This window comes from Misgurnus anguillicaudatus, chromosome 24 (genome assembly GCF_027580225.2).
Source record: "Misgurnus anguillicaudatus chromosome 24, ASM2758022v2, whole genome shotgun sequence".
In the NCBI taxonomy this organism is placed as follows: Eukaryota; Metazoa; Chordata; class Actinopteri; order Cypriniformes; family Cobitidae; genus Misgurnus; species Misgurnus anguillicaudatus.
Genome location: NC_073360.2, coordinates 25,272,668 through 25,286,777, shown reverse-complemented (window position 1 = coordinate 25,286,777; position 14,110 = coordinate 25,272,668). Strand labels below are relative to the sequence as shown.

Genomic DNA, 14,110 nt, shown 5'->3' with positions numbered 1-14,110 from the left:
TTATCATTACCGCAACAGATGCTTATTAAATGTTAATTTAATTAATAGAAGCATAATACTTTGATTTTAAATGCATGTGCAGAATCTCCAAATGATGTTCTTTCAGGTGTGTCATGTCCTTTTGAAAATATGTCAGTGTTGATGTTTTCTGACTGTTGCGGTAATGAGATTTTTTAGGACTAATTTTTTTAATTATGTTACAAAAAGTGTTAAATGATAAGTAAAAGTTTTTAAATTAATGTTCCCATTTACTCCAGATTTGTTTTTCAATGTCTGGTGGGAAAAAAAGTAAATTTAAGCAATTTTTACATTTTCATGCTTGACATTTTTAAAACCAAGTTTTCTTGAGAATCACCCAGGTACTGCCAACTGTGTGCTTACCATCATTTATCAAAATATTTTCTTCATTATTTATCACAATACTTCCAAAATATTTTTCCTACTATGAAAGTCAATGTACACTATATGCTGCTGTGTGTTTACCATCATTTTTTAAAATATCTTCTTTTGTGTTCATCAGAAAAAAGATGTTTCTGAAAATTATTCTGAACATGTGGGCCACTGGCGTAAAAAGTAAAAGTTGAATCAACTTTAAAAAAAAATACTTCAATTGGTAACACCTAAAAGAAAACAAAGTTGTTTCAACTCACATTTTAAGTAAAAAGAAAACTCTTTAAATTAAAAATTTAAGTTGAAATTTAAGTAATTTTTTAAAAATTGATCCAACTTGTTACTTTTTACAGTGTATTTCGTAGTCAAAAATAAGCAGGCGTCTCATTTATAAAGCGTGTGTACACACAAAACAGTGCTGGAAACATGTGTTAACCAGTTCCACTCTAAAAAATAATTCAAGGGATCTGTTGCCACTATTTTTATTTAATGCATTGGTGCAAGTTAAAAATTCTAAATAATTGATTAATTGAAAGATTTAAAGTTGCAAATGTTTTTTATTGAGTTGTCCAGACATAATAATGTTGATAGTTACATCAAGTTAATATTGTGTGTAACTTCAAATTAAATATCTGTGTTAGTTTGTTTAAAGCATTATTTAAGTTGTAGTAACTCAATGCATTAGGTAGATAACTTCAGGTTCCCAGCATGCTTTGCACTGGACTTGATAGTGAGAGTAAATGTAGAAATATGGTGTTATTTTATGCATTTCCAATCAAGATGAAAACATGAGAAGACTTTTAATGATTATTGTTCTGTACTTTTGGTATTAAAAGATGTTCTGTTATGTTGTTGATTTTTAAGAGGTTACCATTGTGCTGAAGAATAGAGCATTTTCTTAAGTTGAGAACAGACTCACCGAGCATTATCTTGCTGTTTTAATTAGATGGCATTTTGAAAAAAATGCTAAAACTTGTTGTCTTCTGCAACCTGACAAGTGTTGTTAAATAAAAAAGTTCGAATCATTTTAGTAATTTTGTGTAAATCAGTGTCCACGATTGAATCAAATTTAAAATGCAAAAAAAACCCAAGTTAAAACAACTTAATTTCAATGCAACTTTTTAAGTACATCCAACTTATTATAGTAATTGTCTTAACTCAAAATAATTGATGCAAACTGTTGCGTTAATTGTTTTTTTTTGTTGTGGTTGAGTCCAAGCAATCTTTTTATAGTGCATGCAAAGGTTGATGGGACAATGGGCTTGAAGGGTGGGATCTGAGGATGATTCATGTACACACACTTGAAGGTGATATGTGATCTGTGAAGTGAACATTGCAAAAAAAATTTTGAATTTTTGTGCATTCCAATTATTATCAATAAAACTGGAGTTTTGATTTAAGCCTTCATAACTAAAAATAAATAGCTAAATAGCTTGGAACCAAACTCTTCATATTTTGATTTGACAAAAATGCTGCATGTTTTTTCCAGTGCAGACTGATTTCCTTTACTTCTGATGAAACACACAGTGACAGTGAGATAACAATGATCATAAGTTTTTGCACTAACTTGAACACCGTTTTATCCCAGGTCCAGTAAATATTATATTATTATTAACCGCGACAGTATTATTTTAGATGAAACCAGGGTCCGAAATTAACACCCGCCAAGCGCCAAATGCGGGTAGATTTTCCGTTTGGCGACTAAATTCAAAATGCTACCCGCCACACTGGAAAAATATTAATGCAATATAATGTGTTTGCCAGTTACTAATCTGGGAACGAGGTGAGCTAGCCACAGAACGTCTCTATGCTCCAAGTCTCGCACTATAGAGACGGTCTGTTGCTAGCTAGTACTGCAGGTAACTTGCTGTCTGCAGCTATCTGCTGCATATTAGCTATCAAAATGCATCCCCGGCCTGCCCGTCGGGCTATCTTGACTTATAGGGAGAAAAAATATATTTAAATGCTTATGCATTCTTTTACAGATTTGGATGGGTAATAATGGTGTATGAAATTCAGGCATTGGGTATTTAAATTACGTTTGAGCGCGCGCTCGAGTTTTACTTTCACTTTCGCGATTGCGCGAAAAGACGCGGTACAGGAAGCAATCCGTACTGATTTGTCATGGATTTGTTGGACAAATCCTCCAACTTCGTCCTGTCAGTCATTACTATCCTCATTGTGACAGAGTGACCTGTCCCTATGCTCGTTGGTCCGTGCAGCACACACACACACACACACACACACACACACACACACACACACACACACACACACACACACACACACACAGTCATCCCCTGCATACCTCATCCTCTCCGTTCCTGCTGAGGCGGCGGGTGCACACGCACGCCGATAGCACGCTGGTCTGGTCTGCATACACGCATACATATCTATTCTGTTTCCATCCTCAACCGTATTCACACTGGCTTTGATACACACACATTAGCGTTGTCTTTTGTTTGATGTTTGTCCTGTTGTCATGTCTATACTTCCTTGTTATGAGCGTTTGTTAGCGTCTGTGTTACCGGTCTTCCGCGTTGCTTCTCCATTATCGGCCGGTCGACCCGAGCGCCACCAGCGGCCTGGATAAATAGCGCCAGGTCCGCTGTGAGTGGGCGTGTCGGCGTGAAGCAGCCGGAAGCCGGCTCGTCCATTATCCTGTCTGTTGTAGGGGGGAAATAATTAAACTAGATATTTTTATTATGTGGTTATTATTTTTGTTTATCTTTTGTGTTTGTTATTTTGATCCCCTTTTGATGTCTATAAATATTTTATTGATACATATAAATATATATATATGTGGGTTGTGTAAAAGTACATAACTACCTGTTTACTTACCTCTCTTTCACATTAAAAGGGGCGGGGCTTGGCCTATAAGAAGGTGCCCCAGAGAACAATCTGGGTCAGTTTACCTGGCTAGTTAACGTGCAAGTGTGGTGCCGTGAGAAAATCCTTTGTTTGTCTTAAAGTAGTGGACTTGTATTTACATTTACATTTATATTTTCTTTTGTTTTTCCACAGTTTTGTTTTTTTGTTAATTTTGTACATAGTGTTGGGTCGGTATTCACCTCTTGAGCACTGTAAAATAAACATCACTTTTACACTTTAACATCTTTGCGAGTATTGCCATCATTTTTTTTATTTTTTTTATTTTTGGGGAAAACCCACACTGAAAAAAAAATCCTTTCAATTTACGTAATTTTAATGTGTACATCGGTCCCACATAATCCGATTGTATAAAACCAACATAATTTTCCTCATTTAATTTTTATGTGTCAGACCAAAACATTTTAATTGTTTTAAGTAGTCTAATATAAATATGTTGACTCAAAGTGCTATTTCTCTTTCCTATAACACATTTATTTTGTAATGTCTAAGTAATTTTATTATGTAAGGGGACTAGATTTTCATGTCTAATTCCAACATGCTTTTTTAATGCTTATATTATGGGATTATGTAACTCTAAAGCAATTTCATTATGTCTCTGGCACCAGAATAATCACCCATAATTATCCAAATGTTATTTATTTTTTTAAATACAAAATACATTTGCATTGGCATAAAAAGCAAAAAAAGTTTTGAACAAATGTTTAGTGATATTGAGGCAAACCACTGCTTTCAGATCATCAATTCAATTACATCATTACACATTAATTCATTAACAGTCAATAACTATTACAACAATCAGCACATGCAGTACATACAAAGGGGCAATTTCCCAGACAGGTTGTAGATTAATCCATGACTAGGCTCTAGTTATATTAGGATCTTTTTTACAAAAAAAGTTTACAAACAAACCTACCTCACAAAAACAACACTGGAGTACATCTTGAGACAAAACAGTGGCACTGATATATGGCAGTGCAATATGTTTTCAAATTAAGGCATTGCAAAAGTCTGGGACTAGGAAAAGCCCCATCTGTGAAACTGACCCAAATGTTTAAAATATAGTTACTATCACAGTAGATTTAGAAGTGCTAAAACACAAACACTGCATTCCAAAGAGAAATGCAAAACAGTAAGTACTATTATTTTTTAAATGGATTTACAAACTGGAAAATATCAATCCTTCAGAAAGTCAGAGCTACAGCATTTGTATAAACTGTTAATCAAAGATTAAACAAAAACAAAATACAACAACCATTTCCAAAATCAACTCTGAGCAGCTAACTGTTAATGTTTTAATAAGAGAAAACACTTAAAACAGATAAACAAAGTCGAAAATGAGCAGCACAGTCTTTCTGATCCTTTCACTGAAAGAAACTGTTTGTTAAAGTTACGCTCAATGCAGTTCCATTAAAATCTTTTGGATTTCCTCCAAAATAAAGCGAAGATCAGGATAGCTCAGGTTTAAGGCATACATCAGCTCAAACAACATGGCACGATGTTGCAACACCTTCATGGCTTTCAGGACTATACAAAGATCCTCTTCTTCATCACAAGAAGCATGTTGTTTGAGAGCACAAATCCCAACATTGGTGTCTTCAAATGACCTCACAGATGCTGACTTCATCCATGCCCTGTACAAAACAGACCAATTTAGTTAAAGAAACAGAAAAAAGTTACTGTTACAATAAAAGTGTCATTGGAAATTAGTACAATGCAAACAAATATAAATGCAAGTATACAGACCCATCTGCATTGCCATAGCATGTTACAATTGGTTACAAATACATGGGTTACAAAGCAAGGCAGCTGCACTGTCCACTGCTCCAGGTGTGTGTGTGTGTTCACTACACTGGAATGAGTTAAATAAAGAGGCCACATTTCAAGTGTGTGCTACCATACCTGACAATCACAGCAAAAGTGAATTATCTCATTTTCTCACTCTCATGTTGTTACAGACCTGTATAAATGTCTTTGTTCTGATGAACACGAAGGCATTTATTTTGAGGAATGTTTGCAACCAAACTGTTCATGAGCCCCATTCACTTCCATAGTATTATATTTCCCCACTATGGAAGTGAATGGGGCTTATGATTGGTTTGGGTACAAACATTCCTCAAAATATCTTCCTTAGTGTTCATCAGAACAAAGACATTTATAAAGGTTTGTAACAACATGATAGGGAGTAAGTGATGAGAATTTTTATTTTTGGGTGAACTACCCCTTTAAATCTTTCCAGGCGTTTTAATGACCCTTGTGCCAAAAGATGTAACTAAAACATACTACATTTTCTGTTCTTACAACAAGGTTTACACATTTTTATGTCTATGAATCTATATTACTTACTTCTGTCATTTGATCATTAATTGTTTAAGTCTTTTTGCTAGCTGTCCTCCTTTCTGATAGAAGAGTTTCATCAGGTTTTTGGATTGGAGGTCCAGGTGACACAGGAATATTAGACAGTAGTGATTCCTTCAAATTCAGCATTTATCTGAAAACAGATTAACCAACCATTGTATATTTGAGTACTGCGAGTCAAAGAATAATACACGTATATTAATTACAAAAACAGGATTTAGCTCCTAACAGCAGTAAAACAGTGATAGGAATTACTTACCAATGCTTTTGAGTGTACAACGCATGCAAGGATGATGCACATATAAGAGGAAATATTCAGAGGTGAAATCAACACATAACCTCAAATGATGAAGGTCACACATACACAGAGCAATAATGAAATAAGTATTATATCAGTCATACAAAATTTGGACAAAATTAGATCTTAAAACAACAAGGTTCTCTTCTGAAAACGTCAGCTTTAAGGTGTGGCACTTCAAAGCAATTTTTTTCAGTGAATATACCAGACGTCACGCGAGACATTTAAAAAAGCTTTTTCTAATAGAATCAAGTGTTGATCGTGGCGTAGCGAAGTCTTGAATAACTGACGCGGGTCTGTTCATCTGATTAAGCAGACAGTTTGTTTCATACGCAATGTCATTATTAATGTAGTCAATTGATATCATCTGGTAAATTACTTACATGGATAACGTTACTCTGGACAGAATAACGTTTGGTTAGCGTTTTATTTGTCCTGAACCGTTTCCATAGAACAGCTGAGTAAAAAGTGCCTCAAAAGTCAACTCAAAGCTGACAGTTTTCAACTCGGATAAAACTACCAAACGTGAAATAACGTTATACAGCTGACATTTTTAAAACGCTGTTTTATGAGCCTTACATTTACTGACTGACTGACTGTAACGTTAACTTACTCCACCAACCTCCTCCAAACTAATTTTTACTACAAGTCATTGCAATGGCTACATATTGTAAAAAAAACTGTCTATCTAGTGAAGATGTATCACGTATAAAGTGAACATAAATAAATAATAGAACTTACTTTAATAACGTGTTGTCCGTCTGAGAGAGTTCTTCTGACTGACTGCTGCTCATTTTGGCGCCCAAAACAAACGATGTTTATTCTTCTTTTATGGCAGTTGACGTCCTTTTCATTGAGCGTTACTGCCACCTTCTGCTCAGGAGGTGCCATTTTGTGTGCAAACTCAATTTTATTGCATTAAGTATTCAATTCAATCAATTTTAATCAATGTGAGAATAATGTGTTCATTTTACATTCAAACAAAACATTTTCATCCTAATCAATTAAATTATGTTTACAGAAGGAATATAAATATTTTGTGTTGCATATACATGTTTATTTTATTTAAATTCAAAGACCCACCAAGACCATTTTTTTCAGTGCAGTTTCGCCTGACAGCGGGTCTGCGAAGACCTGTTGTCTGACACTCATGTAAGAAAATTAAATTTCTCGCAGCAAGCTTTAAAGTATTGATTGTACGGGCAGTCAAGAGAGTGACTCTTAAAGCGACAGTAGCCCCTGTTTTTCTAACCGAAAAAATCATCCAATCTGTAACTGGATGATCCAAACTGTGAGTTTTGTGACCCACTAAACCACTTTTAAATGGTGAGTATATCTGGTGTGGGGATGAGCAGGAAAAGTTGGTTACATGGAAATCCAGTCTTTTTGTTTTTTAAAAAAAACAACAGCATCAAAACAACAACAAGAATAGCAGATTAAACATTGTGGTTAGAGGCCCTATTGGCTTTGTGTTGGCAAAATTTGGCCCGTGGTAAAACTAATTGAATAAGCCTGTGCTATGCCCACAAAGTCAATTGGCATTTTCTTATCTGTGACTTCAGTTAATATTTCAGATTCAGAATCTGATGTATAGATATTTTACTTTGGTTAGAAGAAAAATTTGTACTGATGATTGATATGTACTGAAAATTGATATGTGTTATTTGTGTTTTGATAGATGTTTTGTCTTAATATTCTACATTAAAAATAATGTTTTTTTTTATTCGGGCTACTTGCATTCTTTTCGGGCTACCAAAAACTGAAGAGTGCCTGCCCGAAGGGCTACCAGGGATTTTGAAATTTTGCGAGCCTTGCCATGAATACAGCAAATGAAATTAATGTACATGTGACAAAAAAGGCTGTTTATTCTGGCCAGTAAAAAATATGCTTGGCTGGTGGATTTTTTCATCTACCAGTCCCCGTGGCAGGTGAGCCAAAAATGTTATTTCGTACCCTGGATGAAACCGTCTAGCGCACTTTTTAAAAGTGTAGAGAAGTTGATAAATAGAAGCATTCCCAACAAACAATCTTGCATTAAAAAAAAGACTAATACCTGTTCAAACACAGCCCAGACATCTAGACTAAAAAAATGCAAAATTTGGGCTTGGGAGATGAAAATTTAATAGATACCTAACCATAACCCAAAAATAACTGAAGTAGTAAATAAATAAATGAAACCAAACACCTGTAATCATACATCTCACAAGTTATTTTGGCAAAACGACATGTAACCAAATTGAAATGGGTTACTGTGGATTATATTGGGTCTATAGTGGAACGACTTGAGAGCTATTGCTTGCTGGGTTGTCACTAGTGCTGTCATACACCACTGTTTGCTGAATATTTAAACTAACTGTCGAAACCTAAAAAAAGCCTTGATATTACAGTATGAGAGAATCAATTAACACACAAGCATCAAAACAGTTTCTGAAAATAAAAAAGTTGTTGCAAGTAAAAGAAAAATCAATTTACAGAATCTGCACCAGACAAAGAGCAGCTATTACCTACCATTTATGGGGAGCTAAAAATGTATCTGGAGTAAATAATTCAGAAGCCATTAGTGCTGCTTTGTAGCTGCATTTATAATAGGAAAGAGAGCGCTCGCATGAGTAAGACTCTGTGGAGGATAGGATCCGTGATTGGACACGTTTTTGGCACCGTCAACAGCCGTTGTCGATGTGCACACCATGTGTTTATTCCTATAATGAGATCAGAGAGTTAAATATTTGGTATTCCACTCGTATGGAACAGGTTGCACAGTGTCACTGTTAATTAAAGACAGTTTCTACTAATCCAGCAACGCTTCCTGAATAGATTTCGGTTGTCCCTCAAGTAAATTATCTTGAGCTTTGATAGTCTCTCGCCCCCCTCTCTTTCTCTCTCCTCTGTCTACACACTTTTCTTTCTGCTACTCAGAGTATTAATCATGTTTGGCATTTGATTGCAAGACTTCAGGAATTGCTGACACAAACCGGATCCTTTGTCGTGAAGTTTCTCTGTTGTGATTTGCCATGTTATTAACTGGTCTGAAAGGTAAACATAAAAGCTTGCCGTGTAATCGAACTGCATACATCTACATCCTATTTTATGTAAGAATTTCCAACTTTATCTTAAGATAGAAAATACAGGAATCAATCTTTCAAGATTAGATGCATCTTTGCTTTGTCGAGAAGCGCTAAAATCCACAATAGCAGTGTCCCTTACAGAAAGAATTGAAATGTAGTGAATTGACGCATCGGATTTGTTTTGGCAAAGAAGGTTGTTTTAGCTCAAAATGGGTGTTTGGGTATATATGCGTCTGTTTGTATAACTGTGTCTAAACAAGGTGGTGTGTTAGAGGGTTGACATGGACAAGTTAATTGAGTTTGGAGAAAAGACCAGAGGCTGTATGCTCACAATACTCTTAAGATGAACTGTTATAGGAAAGGAAGCATACCTGCCAGGAAACAGACATTTGGATAGACGTAAACAGTTTATTTAGGAAGTCTCTGCTTGGGCTAAAGTGTCGTATAGTGACAGCGCTTATATTATTCCAAATCCAATCTGTAACATTGCCTAACTAATTATTTTATTTGACATATTTTGTAAATATAGATTTCAATTGCATAAAAATTCCACGCAAACATATTTGTGATTTAGCACATTGAGAAGTTTACTTTTATCTACTGAAGCCGGAATTAAAGTTCAGACCAGGGGCCTCATTTATAAAGCGTGCGTACGCACTTATTTGATCGTAAAGTGTGTGTACGCAAAAATCCATGGCAAATTCCATATTTATAAAAACTTTCTTTGATGTGGAAAAGTGATTAGCGCCACGTCAGGGTCTGAGCAGACGTACGCAATTTTGCTTGTCTGATTGTTGCAGGTTTTTGGAAATATAAGCCATTCTTGCTGTTTGAAATTGAATTTAAACATTGACAAGTGCTCTTTTATATGTCAATGACATTAATTAGGCATCGTTTAAAGGCGGAGATCTGAAACTGCTCAGCTGCGCACAATATCAAGTTCATTTACGATTTATAGATTTAAAAGGGGTACGCGCGTTTTCTGCACGTACGTTCGGTTTATGAATTACACGTACGCATTTTTGATAAATGATCGTAAGATCAAATGTAGGATGGGTTTTACGCGGCATTTTATAAGTGAGGCCCCAGACGCGCATCGCGTCACCGCACGTGCGTCTGATGAAACCATCTATGCCAAGTTATTAGAAAAAAGGGATTTATATATGTATGGTAGAGAAAGAAATGGTAACACTTTACTTAAAGGCACACCATGGAACTTTTTGGCCACTATGGGGTGCTAGACATGTATTTTTTACGTCTAGCGCCCCTAGAGTCCACAAGCGCCGCAGCACTGTCACAAAGGAAAAGAAGACAACTCTTTAGGTCACAAAGTGTGCCTTCCAGCATGTCATGTGTCATATAAATATAATTTCATGGGTTTTATTTTATTTCAAACGCCAAAAGATCTCGTAGCTCACGTTTTCAAGCCAGTAGTAATGGTGGTCGCTTGGTTAAAATTTATATTAAAAAAAGTTGCCTTAAAGGGGAATCGAACCCGGATCACCCGTGTCCTAGGTCCATGACGCCACCACGGCGCTACAATGTCACGTGATATAAGTCTCTCTCTAAACTCTCCAAGTAGACTCCAGTAAAATTCACGTAAAAAAATCGTGTTCTGGCGCCAGACAGGACTTATATATGCAAGCATTATAACATTACTTACTTACTAGTACAAAAGCATGAGGGCCAAGTCAGCATCTGTCAGAAACCCCTCCTCCTTCTTTAGTTCACGCCAGCGAGCGAACGCTGGCCCAATATAATTAATCCTCGTCCGTCTTTTTACTCTGTAAAATTACAAAGTGTCACTTTAAAGGGGTGTTCATAAGAAATGAACATGAATGAGATTTTATGCACATTTATGACAACTGTCATTAAGTGTCATTTGTTCAGTTATGTCATTTTTATTGAAAAAATGACAATGTTTGAATTGTCTTTGTTATGACAACTTGACATAAATCAATATATCGTAACTTGTCATAAACCTGTCATAAACATGACATAGCAGAATAATTATCAAACTTTAGAAACTACCTAGCTTTATGGGTTAACATTACATTAAACTGTCATTTAAATGTGATTAAGTGTTAATACTCTGTCAAATAATTTTAAATACCTTAACAAAATGCAACAGACACATCAAAATATTATACTTAAAGTAACTTTATGTATGTGCACAATACATACAAAAATGACAATTAAAGAAAACTCTTCCTCACAGAGTCTTCTGAAATTTTCTGACATAAAAGGAAAAAATAAGAAAACATTAAATCAATTTAATTGAATGTAATTAAAGGACAAGTTTGGTATTTTACACTTAAAGCCCTGTTTTCAGATTGTTTTTGATGAAATAGAACGGTTTTGACTGAAATTTCGACATATGCGGCTGCCCCGAGAATTTTCGATGTTTGTGTTTCACCTCCCACCTCTACAATGGGTGTATAGGTGCATTGGAACAATCCTTCCTAAAATGCATTAAACTTTCATTTACAAAGAAGTGAAACTTACCGAGTGGTCAGGGGTGTTCACTGATATGCTCACACAAAAATCACTGCAAAAGATGCTTTCCAACAGCTGTTTTAGCATTCGTTGTAAACTTGTGGACCTATTTTTCCAAACGTCTCACACCCGTACATTCTTCCGCTGAGAGCTTGAATAATAGACACTCCAGCCCAGGTGGTGGCACTAATCCGCCATTGCCAATTGCAAGAATACAAACAATGTTCCCGGCGCGAAGTAATACCGTACAGCACATCTAATACAAGTCAATGGAGTTGGACAAAAACTACAATAAAACCTGTTGGAATGCGTATTTTGCAGCGATTTTTGTGTGAGCATATCAGTGAACACCCCTGACCACTCGGTGAGTTTCACGTCTTTGTAAACGAAAGTTTAATGCATTTTAGGAAGGATTGTTCCTGTGCACATATACAGCCATTATAGAGGTGGGAGGTGATACAACAAACACCCGAAAATTCTCGGGCCAGCATCATATGTCCAAATTTCAGTCAAAACCGTTCTATTTCATCATAAACAATCTGAAAACAGGGCTTTAAGTGTAAAATACCAAACTTGTCCTTTAACTTTGCAATGCTGCATGGCTTAATCCATTATTGTATTGTTTTCATTTAATTTTAGGTAAATCTGTCTCCAAATGCAATAAAATATAATTTTATCAATTTAAATTATTATTATTATTATTATTAAATAATATTATTAAACACATGGATGAAACATTATGAGCTGAAGAATATTCACGATGATGTTATAAAACTATTTGACAGAGTATTAACACTTAATGACATTTTAATTACAAATTATATTTGTACCACTGTAGTTGAGGTCAAGAAAAATATTCATGACGTTGTTATAAAACTATTTGACAGAGTATTAACACTTAGTGAATTTTAATGACAAATTAAATTTGTATAACTGGTAAAAAGTGGTCAGTTATGTTGTCTTGGAAATGTCAAGTTGTCATGATAAGTTATGATGTATTGGTTAAGTTCAAACAATGTCATCTTTGCAATAAAAATGAACTGAATGAATGATACTTAATGACAGTTGTCATACATGTGCATAAAATCTCCTTCATGTTCATAGCTATTGCATATGAATGTGTCATGTCAGTCTTATTAACACCCATTCAAGTAAAGTGTTACCAAAGAAATAAATGGAAAAGAATGATAATAAAATAAAATTAACACAGTAAATACAAAAAACTGCCTGTTTAATCAGTTTTGTTGTTGCTTCATTCCTGATAATTTAAAGCTAGAACAAATTAATACATAAATACTGAAGAAAAAGAATACACAGTATGAATAGTATACTCTACTCTCTGTTTTTAAGGATAAACTTTCCACTGAACCATCTATCTAAGCCATTGTTCTTCCGTGTATCCGGCGAAATGCGTGACTGTCATTAACCTCGCCTGCTCGTCCCACATCCCTTTTAACCGCGACACAGATGTCACTTCGCGATCAGATGGGCTGAAAGATTCTGCTGGAGGCATCAAAACAAATTAACCTTCAAATATGTCTTCGATCCTGAAGATGCCGCCGAGCCCTCACCCCTTAAGGTCTTCCACCCTCCTTCATGTGACCAAATGTAATCTTTCGCATTTCATTTGTACGCGCATTATTATTTATATCAGCCAGATTTACTGTGGGCGATGGCACAGATTGGATTCTGGTCAAGGGCTTGGGCGGGTTGCGGTAGGGGGTTGGGAAGAGGCTCAGGTAATTATAATGGAAATGAATGTGGCTTTGGGATGAGGCACAGACCCGGCTGCTGGGATGGCTTTATTAAATATGGAACCGCCGTGATCTGATCAGGGCCCTGAAGATATTGACCGCCTCGGGAGGAGATAACGGTAAAGAGGGCAGGGGAAACGACAAGCTGATGGATGTATTATTTGTGTAAAGGTCTGATCGACGAGCCGGATGATTCGTTTATGGAGGAGACATCAGCACGTTCAAATTTGATCAGCCCCCCCCATCCCAACCTTCCAGCGGTTCCCCCTCTGTACGCCTGCCTTTGGCTCAGTGCTCTGAGGAGGAGGCCACAGGTGATCATCATACTCCAGATGGTCTGCATTACCTTTATGAATAGATTATGAATGTGAAGCACAGGCTTTGTGGAACAGACATCTTAGGTTTTTATAAGGGGTGACTGTTCAACAAAGTTCACAGTTTAATAGTTCGTGAATACATTTTGGGGAAGATTTCTGTCTTTAGACTATCAAAATATTGTGTATAAATGCTAAGATAGAGAGTTCAATATACAACTCAGTACAAAGAATAAAGCGGAAGAGTTGAAACCTGACATGATGAAGAATGGATTCGAACCTGCACTTTTAAAGGAAAACATCACTGTTTTTCAATATTTTACTATGTTCTTACCTCAACTTGGACAAATGATTACATACTTTTTCAATGCGTGCACTTAATCTTTGTACGGCACATCGTGAATTTGTTAGCATTTAGCCTAGCCCCATTCATTCCTTAGGATCCAAACAGGGATACATTTAGAAGCCACCAAACACTTACATGTTTTTCCTATTTAAAGACTGTCACAGGAGTAGTTACACGAGTAAGTATGGTGGCACAAAATA

General features: G+C 35.8%; 1 long non-coding RNA gene across 2 annotated transcripts in view; it reads right to left on the bottom strand.

Moving 5' to 3' along the window:
- The window catches only part of LOC141361569 (uncharacterized), a 58,124-nt gene that overhangs the window by 23,468 nt on the left and 20,546 nt on the right, over positions 1 to 14,110 (bottom strand). Inside the window, exon 4 of one of the 2 annotated variants that reach the window (XR_012367697.1) lies at positions 10,141 to 10,784. The exons of the other annotated variant lie outside the window; for it this stretch is intronic. This is a non-coding gene — a long non-coding RNA (uncharacterized lncRNA). Of the gene's footprint in view, positions 1 to 10,140; positions 10,785 to 14,110 lie in introns of those variants that run through there. 2 annotated transcript variants of the gene reach the window in all.